The sequence below is a fragment of the Taudactylus pleione genome, unplaced genomic scaffold, assembly GCF_031769625.1.
Source record: "Taudactylus pleione unplaced genomic scaffold, aTauple2 ptg000110l, whole genome shotgun sequence".
Lineage (NCBI taxonomy): Eukaryota > Metazoa > Chordata > Amphibia > Anura > Myobatrachidae > Taudactylus > Taudactylus pleione.
The window spans coordinates 5,830,276-5,851,513 of NW_028284512.1; positions in this window are offsets into that span (position 1 = coordinate 5,830,276).

Genomic DNA, 21,238 nt, shown 5'->3' on the forward strand with positions numbered 1-21,238 from the left:
AGCTGAGTCAGATGCAGATGCATTTTGTAAGTGCAGGACACTGGAAACTGAGTCAGATGCTGAAACTGGAACAGAGCTGGAAGCTACTGCAGCCAGGAGTAAGGAGAATGTTCTTAGGGAGAAGACAGGTTTTCTGGCAACGAGCTGGACACAGGAGACGGTTTAAAATATAGCACTCTCAGCGCACAGCTGCTGGAATCCAGTTGGCAGATCAAATCCAAGATGGACGCACTCGGGCTACGGGAACTGACAGGAGGGTAAACACCAGGCACGCAGCAGTAGTGCCAGCACAGGTCTCAGGAATGCCAGAAATGACCAAGGATGGCATGAAGGGCAGTGACGTAACTCCACCGGAACCAGTAACTGGGGCTAAGAGCCTAAATAAGACCCCGATATGTGACACTTCTGTTGCTTTTCTGTCCTGGTACTTTCACCCTGTGTTTGCCCTGCTATATTTATAACATTCCTTGTGCTATTGCAAGTTCTTTGTGCATCCCAGTGCTTCAAGGACCTGAGTGGAATCCACAGATGAAGTCAGATTGCCATAGGCCCAAAAGCCAGGGCCGGATTAACAATGGGGGAGGAGCTGCAGCTCCAGGCCCTCCCATCAAAATAGGCCTACTGTATTGCTGTAGACAGGAAAACTTTTATTTCCTGTTACAGCGGCACAGCCTGAGTGCCAGCGCTGTCCAAGGCACCGACAACTCAATCCCCGCCGGACCTCCACCTTTCTCTCACTCCTACTCACCCGCGATTCAAATAAAATGTGGGTTACTAGCTATCCATGTGTACTATGTAGTGCAGTGTCTGGGAGCCGCTTCCACGTCATGTGACGTCACACAACGTGACATCACACAGGTGCCACCGGCCGCGACCACTACCTCTAGCCACAACTACTACCTAGCCTAAAAGCAGGCTACGCCGGGACCAGCTCTTTGTGAATGCATCCCGGCCGGGTGATGTGAACTGGTGGCTGCTGCAGCTGCTCATTGGGGATGCAATGTCCTGCAACCTGAGCCTCGGAGACTGTGAAAAAGCTATGCTCCACCTGAGTTCCACTCAGAGATCTTTTTTAAAGTTCTGTTTCAATTATATACGATATATATATATATATATATATATATATACACACTACACTGCAGATTGTATGTAGAGTGTATACATATACAGTATATTTATTGCACTGTATGCTATATATACAGTGTGTATGTATATATATATATATATATATATATATATATATATATATATATTAGTGTGGATGAAGGGGAAGGCACTCCAGGACTTCAAGAATCAAATATTTATTTTTCATAGGTGCACATAGCAAAAAAAAATCACTGTTTTGGTGTGCTAAAACATCGTCATCAACGATTGACAACTGAAACCGCGTCCATCAATTCTTGATGACAGTGTATCAGTACCCCCGAAACATTACAGTGATTTTATGCTATGTAAATTTATAAAAAATTATACATTTAATTTTTAAAGTCTCTGAGAATTGTCCCCTTCTTACACCTGATTGCAAGGAACTCTCATCTGAACTGGAGAGGCACACCATTTTTTTGAACATTGAGTGCCAGGCAATAGTTTATGTATGTAATAAAAAAATAATATATATATATATATATATATATATATATCCGGAACAGAGTAGCACTCGCTACATAGACGTGCAACTGCTGGGGTGCCAATACACTCAGGCTTAGTCCACCAAGGAAAATGCCATAATATCCATAATATATCAGAGTGCATTCACCAGGCTTGATTTTTAAATGATTAAAAGTATTCAATGTTTAATCTTCCATAGGTGCAATAAGACAGTTGTCCCAGGTCAACGTTTCAGCCCATACAAGGGCTTTTCTCAAGACCCACAATCTGCCACCATAAGATCAGCCATAATGTAGATAATGTAGTTACTTAAAAACTGGGACCTAAGGGACACACAAACCATTAATATGACACTTTCTTCAGCCCATGTCCATCGATACAAATAATAAACATTAGAAAATCATACATCCACTAAATTCATATACTGTATGTGTGTATGTGTACTCATTGCCTTCTCTGTTGCAGAAACTGATATCTCAGAGACGCTGTGATCAGCATACTAAGTTTGTGGAGCTTTGGGAATAAGTATCTGTCATCTATATGCATTGTAGTGCGTTGTCCCTTGTGCCATTTCACTGAGTGAGGAAAAGACATTAAAAGAAGATACAAAAACAATTAAGATATGATTGCAAATGGGCAAGAGATGAGCCTTGGGGATATAAGGGAAATCCAATAATACAGTATGTGAGACATCAAGTGCCCTCAAAAAAATTCACCCAGATTAACTTGGAACCAACACATTTGTCATAGAAAGGATAACTGAGAATAGGTTTATTTATTGCAGACTGTATAGAGGTAGCAGTATTGGTATAAGCTTTTTTGAAGCTTTCTGCACAATTTGCAATGGAGGGCCTCTAGCTTCTATAGGATATCATAAAGCGGTACAGTTTTTCACAGTACAGATCATTCCAAGACAAGCCCTGAAACCCTGCTGCACTTATTCTCTGCATGCATTAAAGTGGTAATGCAGAAAGAGAGATCAGTATCCACTGAAATTATTTTGTAAGCATATGCTGGGCTGAATAATGATTATCCTACTACACATGGAAGTCACGACATCAAGGATCATTGGTATATAAGGGTGTCATGTTATGATAAACGGGGGATAGGGGCTGATTCAAAGGTGAAAGCCATGCAGATTGGTGCTGCGTCTGAGGGCATATGTTAATACCACAGGTGTTGACTTTTGTAAAAAGATGCCCAATGTTGGTTGCTCACAAGGTTCCAGCTATGCTAAACACTCTTTCCGAGTACACCTTGGAAGATGGGCAGCTTAAGCAAAGAAAGCTAGTTTGTACAAGGGGCTCCAAGTTGCCTTTTTGTCCGCACACTATTCGGGACTAAGAGACTGTGTGACATGCTAATTTTACATTGTCATTAAAATATTATGCCACCATTCTATTGATGCTTACTGTATCAAATTAAGCTGTCAATAATTTTGGGCAATTTTTTTAAGCCTCATCAGATGTCATAATGGTGTTCTGAAGTGGGTGGAGGTGGGCCAGAGGCTGGTTGGGTGGGCACTCTCTTTCAGCAGCACCCTCTAGGAGCTCTGAGGGAGGATGGCAGACTGAATAGAAGACACTGCTCCCATGGCTAAGGTGACCCATGGGAGGAAGAAGCCAATCTCCGTCAGCCGACGGAGATCCTGGCTTCTTCCCTCCCCCCCCAAAGGCGGTGACACGCCCCCGTTTTGGGAAACTGGGGCCATCACCACCCCCTCCCCGCCTGCAAATGGCAGCAGATTGTCAATCACACACAGTCTGCTGCCAGTCTACGTGCAGGATCGAAGACCTGTTCTGCACATGCACAGAACAGATCATGCGTCTGCGCAGATTCCCAATCACTGCTGAATAAGGCCCTGTGTTTGCTGATCCGGGTAATTGCAAATTTTTTTGTTGTTGCCAAGACCGTGGATGCCTACATGGAAAGAAGAGGACATGATCCACACATAGGAAGAGTAATGCTCCGTATGCTGCTCCTTGTGGTTCTCCAAGTACCAGCATGTGGGGAGGCTTGCTGGGACCTGTAAATCACCTGCAAAATACCATATTTTTACTTCTTTCTTTATTTACATTACACTTTGACACTATGAACCCAGCACCCACCGCTCCAGGGGTGCCAGGGATATCCCCGGGCTATCAGCCCTGGCCTAGGATGCCCTGAAGAGGGGGACCCCTTTATTGGGGATTCCCCACCTCCCCAGGGATCCTCTGCCTGGTCTGACAAGTGGTCATGGGTAATGCTTTGGCCGGGGGTCCCTGTGAAAGAGTTCCCGTGGCTGTGGCATTCCTCCCCTGCTAGAAAGAGTACAGTTCTGGTTATGGGTAATACACGGGACCCCTAATCTTTTTGTCCCCTGTATTCCAAAAGCAGGACCAGCTCAGCTGAGCCCAGTGCTGGTAGTGCTAAATACAGGGGACCCCTATGCCGTTTGTCCCCTGTATTTTCACAACCAGCCCAGGACTAGTTGTGCTTTTGGGAGGTAAGGGGGGGGGGCACGCCATTTTTGTTGTTTTTTTCACTTTTGATAAAATTTTTAACACAGATGCGAGGACGGATCTCACTGATCCGTCCATGCATCTGTGTCAAAATGATGTCAGGCATCATGCGGGTCCAAATGCCACCGGATCGTGTATGAGATTGACAGATCTTGCCTGCTGTAGGCAAGATCTGAAGATATAATTAGCAAACTAGTATTCTGCGCTGATGTATATAAATAAATAAACAAGTATATTTGTTATTTATCAATTGTTCATCTCCAGGAGAATTATTGTGGTGCCGTCTTAGCAAGGTCCCTGCCAAGCACAGGGGTCTCTAGCGGCAGCCAGGGAGAGTCCTCACTATTAGATGTCAGTGGCCAAGTGAAGCCTCCGCCGTGAGATAGTTCAGAGGCACCACCGCTGATATTCCAACTTGTCTCTATAATGCACGCCGCGCCTTAATTTCGAAGTAGCACTGTAATGTAGCAAACGCTCAGTCACAGCACAGGTCTCCGAGATGCCGGGGGCCAGGGTCCCAATAACGGCACAGCGTGGATTTAATGAATCAATCAAAGTGGAGGTAGTCTAATAGTAGCAGAGCTGGGAGCACCAACAACATGTTTCGGTTCCTGGCTGCCGCTAGAGACCCTTATGCTTGGTGGGGACCTTGGCAAGACGGCACCACAATAATTCACCTGGAGGTGGTACAAGTATCCATCCATCTTTTTTAGCTCTATGAACGATTTTTTTTTTTTTTGAGTACTCACTTTTTACATTTTTAAACCTTGATACATTCACTGATAACTAATGCTGCTACTATTGAACTGGACTTTCCACACATATAAGTCTTGTTCAGTGTAGTTATATAGTTTATATATTGCTATTTTTTGCTTTATAATTTATTAAGTTTATAGGGCTATGTTTACAATATACTTATTATTGTTTTGAACTATTATATTATGGCTTTATGTTAATACATGTCTGTTTCTATTTTTACCCTTCATAAACCTAAATATACAATTGATAAATAACAAATATACAGGTACTTGTTTATTTATTTATTTATTTATATACATCAGCACAGAATACTAGTTTGCTAATTGTGTTTTTTGTGAAGCAGACAACACCTCTTTTTTTGTTCTGCAGCAGGTGCATATAATTCATTGCTCTTTTGCAGTAAGGATTTGAAATAAGGCGCTGGGCTATTTTATTTATAAGATCTGAAGATATAACATACCCGCAGGTACACGTATCGGCATCATGAATGGACACTGACGATTTGCACATATTATGCACGATCTGTCGTTCCGATGCATCCGAATTGTCCAAATCATGCCTAATATAATCAAGTGTGTAGGCACCCTTATTCTTTTAATATCAGGTTGGCATTTAACATCAGTAAAATAAAGGTGAATATTTTAGCTGTATATTCAAGAGAACAAATTAGTCACGAAAAATGACTGCAAACCAACTGATAGCAATTCCTACATTAATATATTTTCCAATACAAAAAAAATAATAGAAAGAGAGATGAGGTCCTATTGCCTTTTATAACCACATATAATGTCCAACATAGGCTTGTTGAGAACATCATAAAAAAAACTAAGGATAAGCGGGTTTGTTTCCCTGAGAACCAAACCCACCCGAACTTCGGGGATCCGAGGCAGATCCGAGTCGGCTCGGGTTTTCCCGCCTGACTCGGATCTGAAAATGAGGCAAAACGTCATCATCCCGCTGTCGGATCCTCGCGGGTTTTGTATTCTATAAAGGTCCCGCGATCGCCGCCATTTTTAATTCCAGCTGTGGAAAGTGAAGAGGGAGGGAGCTGGGACATGTGCTGTGCTGTTGTTGCACGCTGATGCTGTGCATAGGAGCTGGCTACTGTTGTCTATATAGGGGCTGGCTGTTGTCCTGTCCATAAGGGCTGGCTGTTGTCTATAGAGGGGCTGGCTGGCTATTGTCCTGTCCATAGGGGCTGACTGGCTGGCTGTTGTCCTGTCCATAGGGGCTGGCTGGCTGTAGTGCTATGTTGTCCAGGGGGTGCTCTGTCCTTCAGGGGTGCTCTTCTTCACCCACCCCCAGTGTGTTAGTGTTAGCCACACTTGTCATCAGTGCAGGGGTGCTGTGCTGCTGTCAGTTAAGGGGCTGCTTCTTCTTTCAGGGGTTCACCCCAGTGTTAAAAAAAGAAATTTTTTTTTTTTGTGTGTGGCATGTTAGCCTCACTTGTCATCGTCGTAGGTGCGCAGGGGTGCTGTGCTGCTGTCTGTCAAGGGGCTGCTGTCTCTTTCAGGGGTTCATACCCAGTGATCAAATAAAAAATAAAAAAATATTTTTTTGTGTGTGCGAGTTAGCCACACCTGTCATCGGCGTAGGTGCGCAGGGTTGCTGTGCTGCTGTCTGTCAAGGGGCTGATGCCCCCCCAAAATAAAAGAAACATTTTGTGCATGTTAGCCACACCTGTCATTGGCGTAGGTGCGCAGGGGTGCTGTGCTGCTGTCTGTCCAGGGGCTGCTGCCCCCCAAAAAATAAAAAAAATTTTGTGTGCATGTTAAACACACCTGTCATCGGCATAAGTGCGCAGGGGTGCTGTGCTGCTGCTGCTGTCTCTTTCAGGAATTCACCCCAGTGTTCCAAGAAAAATAAAAAAAAATTTTGTTTGTGGTTGTGTGCATAATGAGTATGGAGGACAGTCACATGACTGGAGAGCAGGATCCACACACCAGTCTTGTAGCTGCCGGAAGCAGTCATGATGATGATGTAAGGCCATCAGCCTCATCTGTGAAGGCCGATGTACCAGGGCTTAAGTCAGGCCAAAAAGTCAGGCTAAAAAAATCAACTTTTACCCTGTTAAAGCAAAAAAAATTTAAAGCTAAATCAGCTTTAGAGAAACAAAAAATTGGCAATATGCCATTCACTACACAAAGTGGCAAAAAAAAGGATAAGACATTGGCCTGTATTTATGATGACTGATGGTTCTAATGATAATTTAAGCCCCTCTGCTTGTAGGAGAGGTACAAAAACATTTTTAATTGTTAAGACGAGTAAGACACCAGAACCACTGTGTGCTCTGAAAAATCACAAATCCCCGAGGAGTCCAAGTGTGTCCGCTGTTGCCATGTGTGAGCCTGACCTTTCTAGTAATACTGTACTTGAAGTAGGGGTGAGCGGGTTCGGATTTCTGAAATCCGAACCCCCCCGAGCCCCCCCGATCCGAGTCCGATCCGAGTCAGGCTCGACTTTTCCCGCCTGACTCGGATCTGAAATCGAGGCAAAACGTCATCTTCCCGCCTTCCGAGTCTCGCGGGTTTTGGATCCTATATAAGGTACACACGTCGGCGCCATTTTCTCACTCGGCTGTGGACAGTGAAGAGGGAGGGTGGGAGTTAGGGCTGTGTAGTGTAGTGTAGTGTAGTGCTGCTGTTGTCCACTACTTCAAAGTCCATAGGGGCTGGCTGTGTTGTGCTGTGCTGCTGTTGTTAATAGGGGCTGTGTCCACTACTTCAAAGTCCATAGGGGCTGGCTGGACTGTGTTGTGCAGTCAGTTCTCCATAGGGGCTGTGTCCACTCCAAAGTCCTGTGCAGTGTCCCAGTCCTAAAGGAGTGCTGTAGTGTTGTCCAGGGGGTGCTCTGTCCATCAGGGGTGCTCCCCCCAAGTGCTAAAAAAATAATATATTTTCTGTGTTTGTGAATTGTGTGCGCAGTAGCCGCACGTGCATCAACAAAGTAGTGCCAAGCGTGCGCCTGTGTCATAAGTAAAGGGCCGGCTGGCTTGACCGTTAAGGGTGCTGTAACCCCCGAAAGTACACTCCAGTCCAAACCAAAAAAAAATTATTTTCTGTGTTTGTGAATTGTGTGCGCAGTAGCCGCACGTGCATCAACAAAGTAGTGCCAAGCGTGCGCCTGTGTCATAAGTAAAGGGCCGGCTGGCTTGACCGTTAAGGGTGCTGTAACCCCCGAAAGTACACTCCAGTCCAAACCAAAAAAAAAATTATTTTCTGTGTTTGTGAATTGTGTGCGCAGTAGCCGCACGTGCATCAACAAAGTAGTGCCAAGCGTGCGCCTGTGTCATAAGTAAAGGGCCGGCTGGCTTGACCGTTAAAGGGTGCTGTAACCCCCGAAAGTACACTCCAGTCCTAACCCAAAAAAAATTATTTTCTGTGTTTGTGAATTGTGTGCGCAGTAGCCGCACGTGCATCAACAAAGTAGTGCCAAGAGTGCGCCTGTGTCATAAGTAAAGGGCCGGCTGGCTTGACCGTTAAGGGTGCTGTAACCCCCGAAAGTACACTCCAGTCCAAACCAAAAAAAAAATTATTTTCTGTGTTTGTGAATTGTGTGCGCAGTAGCCGCACGTGCATCAACAAAGTAGTGCCAAGCGTGCGCCTGTGTCATAAGTAAAGGGCCGGCTGGCTTGACCGTTAAGGGTGCTGTAACCCCCGAAAGTACACTCCAGTCCAAACCAAAAAAAAAATTATTTTCTGTGTTTGTGAATTGTGTGCGCAGTAGCCGCACGTGCATCAACAAAGTAGTGCCAAGCGTGCGCCTGTGTCATAAGTAAAGGGCCGGCTGGCTTGACCGTTAAGGGTGCTGTAACCCCCGAAAGTACACTCCAGTCCAAACCAAAAAAAAAATTATTTTCTGTGTTTGTGAATTGTGTGCGCAGTAGCCGCACGTGCATCAACAAAGTAGTGCCAAGCGTGCGCCTGTGTCATAAGTAAAGGGCCGGCTGGCTTGACCGTTAAGGGTGCTGTAACCCCCGAAAGTACACTCCAGTCCAAACCAAAAAAAATATTATTTTCTGTGTTTGTGAATTGTGTGCGCAGTAGTCGCACGTGCATCAACAAAGTAGTGCCAAGCGTGCGCCTGTGTCATAAGTAAAGGGCCGGCTGGCTTGACCGTTAAAGGGTGCTGTAACCCCCAAAGTACACTCCAGTCCAAACCAAAAAAAAAATTATTTTCTGTGTTTGTGAATTGTGTGCGCAGTAGCCGCACGTGCATCAACAAAGTAGTGCCAAGCGTGCGCCTGTGTCATAAGTAAAGGGCCGGCTGGCTTGACCGTTAAGGGTGCTGTAACCCCCGAAAGTACACTCCAGTCCAAACCAAAAAAAAAATTATTTTCTGTGTTTGTGAATTGTGTGCGCAGTAGCCGCACGTGCATCAACAAAGTAGTGCCAAGCGTGCGCCTGTGTCATAAGTAAAGGGCCGGCTGGCTTGACCGTTAAAGGGTGCTGTAACCCCCGAAAGTACACTCCAGTCCTAACCAAAAAAAAATTATTTTCTGTGTTTGTGAATTGTGTGCGCAGTAGCCGCACGTGCATCAACAAAGTAGTGCCAAGAGTGCGCCTGTGTCATAAGTAAAGGGCCGGCTGGCTTGACCGTTAAGGGTGCTGTAACCCCCGAAAGTACACTCCAGTCCAAACCAAAAAAAAAATTATTTTCTGTGTTTGTGAATTGTGTGCGCAGTAGCCGCACGTGCATCAACAAAGTAGTGCCAAGCGTGCGCCTGTGTCATAAGTAAAGGGCCGGCTGGCTTGACCGTTAAGGGTGCTGTAACCCCCGAAAGTACACTCCAGTCCAAACCAAAAAAAAAATTATTTTCTGTGTTTGTGAATTGTGTGCGCAGTAGCCGCACGTGCATCAACAAAGTAGTGCCAAGCGTGCGCCTGTGTCATAAGTAAAGGGCCGGCTGGCTTGACCGTTAAGGGTGCTGTAACCCCCGAAAGTACACTCCAGTCCAAACCAAAAAAAAAATTATTTTCTGTGTTTGTGAATTGTGTGCGCAGTAGCCGCACGTGCATCAACAAAGTAGTGCCAAGCGTGCGCCTGTGTCATAAGTAAAGGGCCGGCTGGCTTGACCGTTAAAGGGTGCTGTAACCCCCAAAGTACACTCCAGTCCAAACCAAAAAAAAATTATTTTCTGTGTTTGTGAATTGTGTGCGCAGTAGCCGCACGTGCATCAACAAAGTAGTGCCAAGCGTGCGCCTGTGTCATAAGTAAAGGGCCGGCTGGCTTGACCGTTAAAGGGTGCTGTAACCCCTGAAAGTACACTCCAGTCCAAACCAAAAAAAAATTATTTTCTGTGTTTGTGAATTGTGTGCGCAGTAGCCGCACGTGCATCAACAAAGTAGTGTCAAGCGTTCGCCTGTGTCATAAGTAAAGGGCCGGCTGGCTTGACCGTTAAGGGTGCTGTAACCCCCGAAAGTACACTCCAGTCCAAACCAAAAAAAAAATTATTTTCTGTGTTTGTGAATTGTGTGCGCAGTAGCCGCACGTGCATCAACAAAGTAGTGCCAAGCGTGCGCCTGTGTCATAAGTAAAGGGCCGGCTGGCTTGACCGTTAAGGGTGCTGTAACCCCTGAAAGTACACTCCAGTCCAAACCAAAAAAAAAATTATTTTCTGTGTTTGTGAATTGTGTGCGCAGTAGCCGCACGTGCATCAACAAAGTAGTGCCAAGCGTGCGCCTGTGTCATAAGTAAAGGGCCGGCTGGCTTGACCGTTAAGGGTGCTGTAACCCCCGAAAGTACACTCCAGTCCAAACCTAAAAAAAAAATATTTTCTGTGTTTGTGAATTGTGTGCGCAGTAGCCGCACGTGCATCAACAAAGTAGTGCCAAGCGTGCGCCTGTGTCATAAGTAAAGGGCCGGCTGGCTTGACCGTTAAAGGGTGCTGTAACCCCCGAAAGTACACTCCAGTCCAAACCAAAAAAAAATTATTTTCTGTGTTTGTGAATTGTGTGCGCAGTAGCCGCACGTGCATCAACAAAGTAGTGCCAAGCGTGCGCCTGTGTCATAAGTAAAGGGCCGGCTGGCTTGACCGTTAAGGGTGCTGTAACCCCCGAAAGTACACTCCAGTCCAAACCAAAAAAAAATTATTTTCTGTGTTTGTGAATTGTGTGCGCAGTAGCCGCACGTGCATCAACAAAGTAGTGCCAAGCGTGCGCCTGTGTCATAAATAAAGGGCCGGCTGGCTTGACCGTTAAAGGGTGCTGTAACCCCCAAAGTACACTCCAGTCCAAACCAAAAAAAAATTATTTTCTGTGTTTGTGAATTGTGTGCGCAGTAGCCGCACGTGCATCAACAAAGTAGTGCCAAGAGTGCGCCTGTGTCATAAGTAAAGGGCCGGCTGGCTTGACCGTTAAAGGGTGCTGTAACCCACAAAGTACACTCCAGTCCGAACCAAAAAAAAATTTATTTTCTGTGTTTAGCCGCACGTATATATCAAATCGATATAACATAAATGGAGGACCAAACTTTCTCCGATAAAAATAAAATAGAGAAAGATCAAGAACCACTTCCTCCTAGTGCTGAAGCTGCTGCCACTAGTCATGACATAGACGATAACATGCCATCAACGTCGTCTGCCAAGGCCGATGCCCAATGTCATAGTAGAGGGCACATACAATCCCAAATGGCAAAGTTCAGGAAAATGACCTTGAAAAAGACATTTAAATCAGCTGAAGAGAAACGTAAACTTGCCAATATGCCATTTACGACACGGAGTGGCAAGGAACGGCTAAGGTCGATCCCTAGTATGTTCATGACTAGTGGTTCAGCTTCACATGACGATGGAAGCACTCCTCCCACTAAAAAAATCAAAAGAGTTAAGCTGGCAAAAGCACAGCGAAGAACTGTGCTTTCTAAGAAGATATCACAAATCCCCAAAGAGAGTCCAAGTGTGGTGGTGGTTGCGATGCCTGACCTTCCCAGCACTGGACGGGAAGAGGTGGCTCTTTCCACCATTTGCACGCCCCCTGCAAGTGCTGAAAGGAGCACCCACAGTCCACTTGCTGATATGCAAATTGAAGATGTCACTGTTGAAGTACAACAGGATGAGGATACTGGTGTAGCTGGCGCTGAGGAGGAAGTTGGCGAGGAGGATTCTGATGGTGATGTGGTTTGTTTAAATCAGGCTCCGGGGGAGACAGTTGTTGTCCGTGGGATGAAAAAGCCCATCACGGTCATGCCTGGGCAGAAGACCAAACATTCCACCTCTTTGGTCTGGCAATATTTCTATCCAAATCCGGACAACAACTGTCTTGCCATATGTACCATATGTAAAGGTGAAATAAGTAGGGGTAGGGACGTCAACCACCTAGGAACATCCTCCCTTATACGGCACCTGCAGCGCGTTCATAAAAAGTTACTGTCAAGTTCAGAAACTTTGGCTCAGACCGTAAGCAGTCCAGGGACACCTAAATCCCGTTGTCCTGTTGTATCCAAGCGCCTGCAAACCACACCGTCAACTCCCTCCTCGTCAATTTCCTCCTTAGTCAGGATCGGAAGTAGTCCTGCAGGCCATATCACTGGCATGACTGACTCTCCTATCCGGGATTCCTCCGGAGGATCCTGCATTGCTACGCCTACTGCTGCCGCTGCTGCTGTTGCTGCTGCTGCTGGGAGTCGTTCATCATCCCAGAGAGGAAGTAGGAACACCACTACTTTTACTAAACAATTGACCCTCCAACAGTCCTTAGCGAGGAGGATGAAGTACGACAGCAGTCATCCTGAAGCAAAACGTATAACTGAGGCCTTGACTGCTATGTTGGTGTTAGACGTGCGTCCGGTATCCGCCATTAGTGCAGTGGGATTTAGACAATTGATGGAGGTAGTGTGTCCCCGGTTCCAAATCCCGTCTAGATTCCACTTCACTAGGCAGGCGATACCGAGACTGTACAGAAACGTCAGAAAAAGTGTCCTCAGTGTCCTGAAAAATGCCGTTGTACACAATGTCCACTTAACCACGGACATGTGGACAAGTGGAACAGGGCAGACTAAGGACTATATGACTGTGACAGCCCACTGGGTAGATGTATCACCTTACGCAGCAACAGCAGCAGCGTCACCAGTAGCAGCATCTCAGAAACGCCAGCTCGTTACAAGGCAGGCTACGCTGTGTATCACCGGTTTCAGTAAGAGGCACACCGCCGACAACCTCTTAGAGAAACTGAGGGAAATCATCGCCCAGTGGCTTACCCCACTTAGACTCTCCTGGGGATTTGTGATATCTGACAACGCCACCAATATTGTGCGGGCATTACATCTGGGCAAATTCCAGCACGTCCCATGTTTTGCTCACACAATAAACTTGGTGGTGCAGAATTTTCTGAAAAGCGACAGGGGCGTGCAGGAGACGCTTTGGGTGGCCCGAAAAATTTCTGGCCACTTTCGCCATTCAGCGACTGCGTGCCGAAGACTGGAGCGCCAGCAAACACTCTTGAACCTGCCCCGCCATCACCTGAAGCAAGAGGTTGTGACGCGGTGGAACTCAACCCTCTATATGCTTCAGAGGATGGAGGAGCAGCAAAAGGCCATACAAGCCTATACATCCACCTATGACATAGGCAAAGGAGGGGGTATGCACCTGACTCAAGCGCAGTGGAGAATGATTTCCGTGTTGTGCAAGGTTCTTCAGCCCTTCGAACTTGCCACACGTGAAGTCAGTTCAGACACTGCCAGCTTGAGTCAGGTCATTCCCCTCATCAGGCTTTTGCAGAAGCAGCTGGAGAAAGTGAAGGAGGAGCTAAGACGGAGCGATTCCGCTCGGCATGTGGGACTTGTGGATGAAGCCCTTCATTCGCTTTGCCAGGATTCCAGGGTGGTCAATCTGTTGAAATCAGACCACTACATTTTGGCCACCGTGCTCGATCCTAGGTTTAAAGCCTATGTGGTGTCTCTCTTTCCGGCCGACACAAGCCTGCAGAGGTGCAAAGACCTGCTGGTGAACACACTGTCAGCTGAAGCGGAACGTGACACGTCAACGGCTCCTTCTTCATTTTCTCCCGCAACTGGGGCTGCCAGGAAAAAACTTAGGTATCCTAAGCAACCCGCTGGCGGTGATGCAGGGCAGGCAGGACCAAGTTTGGACATCTGGTCCGGACTGAAGGACCTGGCAACAATTTCTGACATGTCTACTGTCACTGCATATGATACTGTCACCATTGACAGAATGGTGGAGGATTACATCGGTGACAGCATCCAAGTAGGCATGTCAGACAGTCCATACCTGTACTGGCAGGAAAAAGAGGCAATTTGGAGGCCCCTGTACAAACTGGCTCTATTTTACCTGAGTTGCCCCCCCTCCAGTGTGTACTCCGAAAGAGTGTTTAGTGCAGCCGGGAACCTTGTCAGCGAAAGGCGTAGGAGGTTGCTTCCACAGAATGTGGAGAAGATGATGTTCATCAAAATGAATTATCAGCTCTTCCAGGGAGACCAGCCTCCAGAAGGTACAGAGGGACCTGTGGTGGTGGATTCAAGTGGGGACGAGTTAATACTTTGTGAGGATGAGGATGTACACACTGAAGAGGGTGAGGAATCGGTGGATGAGGAGGATGAGGATGACATCTTGCCTCCGTAGAGCCAGTTTGTGCAGGGACACATTAATTGCCAGCTTGTTTTGTGGGGGCCCAAACGAACCAATCATTTCAGCCACAGTTGTGTGGCAGACCCTGGCGCTGAAATGATTGATTTGTTAAAGTGTGCATGTCCTGTTTATACAACATAAGGGTGGGTGGGAGGGCCCAAGGACAATTCCATCTTGCACCTCTTTTTTTCTTTGCATTATGTACAGTTTGGGGCCTAGTTTTTCTAACTGCCATCCTGCCTGCCACTGCAGTGTCACTCCTAGATGGGTCACGTGTTTGTGCCGCCCACTCGTGTCGCTTAGCATAGTCATCCAGCTACCTTGGTGCAACCTTTTGGACATAAAAACACTATTGTGAGGTGTGAGGTGTTCAGAATAGACTGGAAATGAGTGGAAATTAAGGTTATTGAGGTTAATAATAGCATAGGAGCAGAAAAACCTACAAATTCTGTGATTTTAGCTGTTTTTATGCTTTTTTTCAAAAAAATACAGATCCAAAACACAAAACCCAGAACCCAAAACACGGAAGGGTGGTTTTGGCAAAACCAATCCAGATCCAAAACACGAAGAAAGATCCAGATCCAAAACCAAAACACAAAACACGAAAAGTGGCCGGTGCACACCCCTAACTTGAAGAGGTTCCTCCTTTCACCATTTGTGTGCCTTCTGACGTAGAAATCGAGGATGCTTCTGAGGAATTGCATGAGGAGGATGAGGAGCATATTTATCTAGTTGGTGATAAAAACAAAGATGATAAGGATGTTGATGATGATGAGGATGTTGATGGCGAGGATGTTTGTGTAAAAACTGTAAATCAGGCAACAGTTGTTGCCCATGGTGGGAAAAATCCCATTGTTGCCATGCCTGGGCAAAGGACCAAAAAATCCACTTCCGTTGTGTGGAATTATTTCCACCCAAATCCGGACAACCTTTGCCAAGCCATTTGTAACCATTGCCAAGTAACAGTGAGTAGAGGTAAGGACCTAAACCATCTTGGAACCTCCTCCCTGTTAAGTCACATGCAGCGCATTCATCAAATTGGAAAGTGTATTTCAAATTCTAAAACCCTGGGGACAAAAAAACGAACAACAATCAGTCCAGTGTCACCTAGCTGCTCCCTTCTACCTGGATCCAAGTGCCTGCAATCTCCACCACCAACACCTGCATCATCATCAACATCCTCATTCATGATCGGAAGTAGTCCTGCATCCAATTTCATAAGCATGACTGACTCCTCTCCTATCCGTGATTCCTCAGAAGGATCCTTGTGCTACGCCTGTTGCTGCTGCTGGGGGTGGATCTTCATCCCAGAAAAGGACAAAGAAGACAACTACTAGTCATTTAAAAAAACAATTGACTATTAAACAGTCCTTTGATAGAGGAAGTAAGTTTAACAGTTGTCACCCAATTTCACAGCGGATCACTGATGCCATGATGGCTGTGCTAGTATTAGATGGTGAAATAATAAAAAATGAGGATGATAGTGTGGAGGAAGTGCAAAGGAGGATGAGGGGGAAATTTGTGTCCAATCTGACGCTAATGTGGATGTTGATGATGAGAATGTGGTTTGCGTAAATCAGCCACCAGTAGCAGCAGTTCTTGCTCATGATAAAAAGAAAGCCAGAAAAGCCACGTCTTAGGTGTGGAATTATTTTAATCTTAATTCTGACAACAGTTGTGAAGGCATCTGTTCCATTTGTAAAGCCAAAGTTAGCAGAGGAAGGGACGTTAACAATCTAGGCACCTCCTCCCTGTTACGTAATTTGCAACAAGTTCATGCAATTTGTTTAACAAAATTATAATAATTTGTAAATTAATAACAAGCAGTCCAGTATCAGCTACCAGCAGATTGGACCAGCACATGCAATTTCCACCACTAATTGAAGGTAGTCCTTCCAAAAATGTTTTGTGGGGACCCAAACAAACCAAGGAGTTCAGCCATGAAAGTGTCAGTCTTAGTGGCTAAAGTGCTTGGTTTGCTAAACTGTGCATGTTCTTTTTAATATACCACATAAGAGTGGGTGGGGAGGACAATTCCATCTTGCACCTCTCTTCTTTACATTTTGCACAATTTGGGGCATTGCCGACTGACATTATTATAGTCGCGTTTGTGCCACTGCTCTGTTGCTTACTTTAGCCAGCCAGATCTCTGCAGCCTTTAGAGTATAATGGTGAAAAATAGTGAAATCAATATTGTGAGCTGTGAGATGGTTAAAAATGCATGGAAATGCATAAAATTATTGTTATTAAGGTTAATAATACTGTAGGAACAAAAATAGGCCCAAATTATGTGGTTTTAGCTGTTTATATCATTTTTGGGAAAAAATACAGATCCAAAACAAAAAAACAAAACACCAAGGAAAAAGATCCGAAACCAGATCCAGATCCAAAACCAGGGGAGATCCAGATCCAAAACCAAAACCAAAACACGGGTTTCGGTGCACATCTCTAAAAAAAACATTGGTATATTTTAGCAAAATACCCGTTTCTCAGCTCTATCATCCCCAAAGAAACCAAAGTTATCTATTAAAAAAAGCCCTTAACCTTAGAATAAATTAGTAAAAAGTGTGATTCCAGAAAAAGGAAGGGCAGAATAACAACTAAAGTGTTTCCTTAAGTGTTGTAGTTGCATGATGTACAAAATGCCTCTTAAACAACCAACTAAAACAAAAGAGTTTTATCCAGTTTAAATTAGGGGTGAGCGGGTTCGGTTTTACTCGGATCTTTTGATTGGCTATCGCCGAACACGTGTTTTGGATAGCGAATAAAATCGAGCCGAATTTGCGGTAAAGTGGCGATAAGAACCGAGTAAAACCGAGTAAAACCGAACCTGCTCACCCCTAGTTTAAATCCATGACTTTGCAATTTTTTTGTGTTACCAGTGACATTTACTTGTTTGAATGTCTCCAATATATATAGGGAGAACATCTAGATCTTTAAAGAAAAGATGGAGAGAACATTTAAAGAATATATAAAAAAGGACTTTGAGAACCTCTCCCTCTCCAATCACTATAAAGAAGACTAAAAAAGTTGGTAAAAATGAGCGTCTTTGGAGGAGAAACAGAACGAATAGTGAATTAGCCCAGTCTGAAATTCTATATATTCAATAGGTAAATTTACTAAAGGTCGATTTAGATCAAATGAAAATCGATCTTAATCGATCAACATCAATAGGCCTCCGAATGCAAAATCTGCATATTTCCCCTAATGTCCCCTACCCAGGGGCGCCGTGAGGGGGGGGAGCAGGTATTAATTACCCGGGCTGCAAAAATCTTTTTTTTTTTTAATCCTAAGAGGGCGTGGTACGCCTCCCATGATTAGGCCATGCCCCCTTGACCTGTGCCTGGCCGGCCTCTCTACGCCTCTACCTCATGTGCCATATTAAAATATATGCCTACTCATCACTTTCTACAGTATGTTGATGACATTTCCCTTCCCATTCATACAGTAATCTACACTATTAAAAATTAAAGTTTAACAGACTGTTATGTGCCACTGCGCTAGCTGCAGCGGCTTACACTTCCCACCGGGTCCCGTTGGCAGGCGGCCATGTCATGTCAACCGCAATGCAGGCTGGTCCCGGCGGTTGCTCAGCTGCTTCTGCCTGGCAGCTGCAGCAGGTACCCTGATTAGGGGGGCTTTGCCCAGCAAGCTCTCTGATTGGCTGCAGATCGGGATAACAGGCAGTGAGGACAGAGGTCACTGCCGGTTTTAGCTACATGCCCTCGATGTTTGCTAGCTGGTCCCTCTGCTCTGGTGGAAACTCTGTGCTGTTCTAGTCCTTGGCCATTCCTGCCTTGGTACAAGCATTCTGCCTGCTGTACACACTAACCCCTTCAGCTCAGTTCCTGATATATTTACAGTCTGCTTTATTATATCAACTCCAGTCCCGCTGCATTTGCAATCCGGTCTGCTTTATTATATCAACTCCAGTCCTGTTGCATTTGCAATCCAGAATGCATTATTATGCCAACTCCAGTCCTCTTGCATTTGCAATCCAGTCTGCATTATTATGCCAACTCAAGTCCTGCCTTATTTACAATCCAGCTTGCATTTCTATACCTACTCCTAACAAACAAACAAAAATGGCAGCTGCTCAATCAATCTAGCAGTACTAATCAGGTGCATGCAAGGGAGGGGTCATACTAAGTAGAAAAAGGAGGGGGATTTAACCCCCTATTGCAAGGGAGGGGTCATACTAAAATGGAAAAAGAGTGACAGTGCAGTGTAAAGTATAGCTGTGTGTGAGTAATCATTAAGTGTAGAATGAGAGGTTAAAATATATGTGAAAAAATACATGAATAATAAACAAACATAAAAGGTGATGTGAGAAGCAACTATGTGTATTAAGTGGTGATGCCCTGAGGAGGCCCAGCCAGACCAGTCCCGGGGGCCCTAAGCCCAAACGCTCACCCCAAATATTTTAACCTCTCATTCCACAATGATTACTCACACACAGCTATACTTTACACTGCACTGTCACTCTTTTTCCATTTTCGTGTGATGCCCTGGGGGGGTCCTGGGCTGGACGTTTTTTGGGGTGCACTGCACCCCAGACATGAACCCCTTAGTGTTAGGGACTGCTGGTAACAGAGAAGCCGTGACGTGGCCCAGCAGCCTCCCATGTATTTGCAAATGCATGCAACTAATATCTCTGAATTTCAATTACCATATAGTCTTCATATATTGTTGCAGGTATTATTCAGTGTGCTGAGGTACAATAGGGGGTTAAATCCCCCTCCTTTTTCTATACCTACTCCTGCCTACCCCAACTGCCACCCGGTTTCCAATAATAAGCTCTTACTATTCTGAGTTTAAGTCCTGGGGGCATCCAAGTACCTGTGAGTCCATAAAACTCTACAGGAAAGGCAGCTGCTATAGGTGAATACCTCTCTAGACAGATTCTAAAAGTTTGTGTGGATTTTTCGATGCGCTTTAACACAGACACAAACAATGGAGATACTGGTTGTTTTAGATAGACTTATTGGATATCCCACAAAATGGCTGCTTCAATTGTGTTTAGGCAACAGATGCACTGCAATGACATTTTATCAGCAAATCAGCCTTTCTTATTTAACAAACTATATATTTTTATCATTTATTGTACTTACATAATAGTAATTTATAGTGGGCATCCACTCTGTATGTAATGCATCACAAGCTCACTGGCAGCTCAGGTTTTAGGAACTGTACCATAAATACAATTATATCTGGAGATGTGCGCTGACCAGTGGCGGAGCCAGGGGGGGGGTGATTGGATCGATCGCCCCCCTAGCACAGTTTGTCCGACCTTTATCATCTCTCTCTCCTCTGCATAAGTAAGTTCAGAGGAGAGAGATGATAATGTCTGCCGGGCTGTGCTGTGATCGGAGCTACCGTCTCCCAGTTAGGGGGATGTGTCAATGACAGGCTGTCACCTGACCCGGGAGCCAGGGAGGAAGCGATCACAGCCGACTCCTCACACCCTGTGATCAGCTGTGTGGTCTAAACAGACCACACGCTGATCACTGCTAAAAAAAAAACTTACCTCTGTCCAGGGACCGAAGATATGGGCTCCAGTGATGTCCTCCCTCCAGTCAGCTGGTGTCCCGGCTCCTGCACTGTGACCCTGGTCAGCTGCTGCATTAAACAGCTGACCGGGTCACAGTGCAGGATGGGAGAGCAGCTGACCGAAGCCCGGAGGGAGAACATCACCGGAGCAGCAGAGGTAAGTGAAAGTAAAGGAGGGGGAGGGGGGGTTGCCGTGAGGGGGGGGTCGCGGGGGTGGAGGGGGTTTGCCACGCGGGGAGGAGGGTTCGCCGTGAGGATGGGTCACGGGGGGGTTGCCGTGAGGGGGGGTCGCGGGGGAGTTGCCGCGAGGGGGGGCGGAATTATTCATTAACTCGCCCCCCTAATACAACAGTCTAGATCCGCCCCTGGTGCAGACCCACGTGTTTTGGTTCTAAATTATCATTGTGTTTTGGTTTCGGCAAAACCACCTTCAAATGTTTTGGTTCGGTTTTAGATTTCTTTAAAAATTGATAAAAAAAAAAACATCTAAAATCATGTAACTTGGACCTGTTGTTATTCTTAGTGGTAAATTTACTAAAAAGAGAGTTTTTAGAAGTGAGTTTTAAAAGTGATGTTGCCCATAGCAACCAATCAGATTCTAGCTATTATTTTCTAGAAGGTGCTAGTTAAATGTTATGTAGAATCTGATTGGTTGCTATGGGCAACACAGAGTTGCCGACTTCTAGCTCCCTCCTTCCGGGAGGGAGCTGTCGGGCATCCTCAGCAGGGGAGCGTGTCCCATCAGAAGGGGGCGTGACCCGGACTATGACTAGTCAATGGGGGCGGGGCATGGGCGTGACAACGCGATCGCGGCCCAGCCCCCTCTTCACAATGCCAAGATAAATGGCAGTGTGAAGCAGGGGGCGGGGCCATGATGACGCGAATCGCGTCATCGGGCCCCCCGCTGACGGGGATAATACTGTATTCGGGGGGGGAGCGGCGGCGAGCCAGATGGATCGCCGGGGACTGGGAGACTTACCTACCTTTCCGGGGGGACAGGAGCGGCACCTGATTTTCGGGAGGCTCCCGACCAAATCGGGAGGGTAGGTAAGTATGGGGCAACATCACTTTTAAAACTCACTTCTAAAAACTCTCACTTTAGTAAATGTACCCCTTATAGTAATATTAACATCAATAACATTCATTTCAAGTACATTTTTACCACCTCACAGCACCTGAAATCATGAGGTAGGGGCTTAAATGCATTTCAAAATATGCAAGATCCGTTTTTTAGATCAGA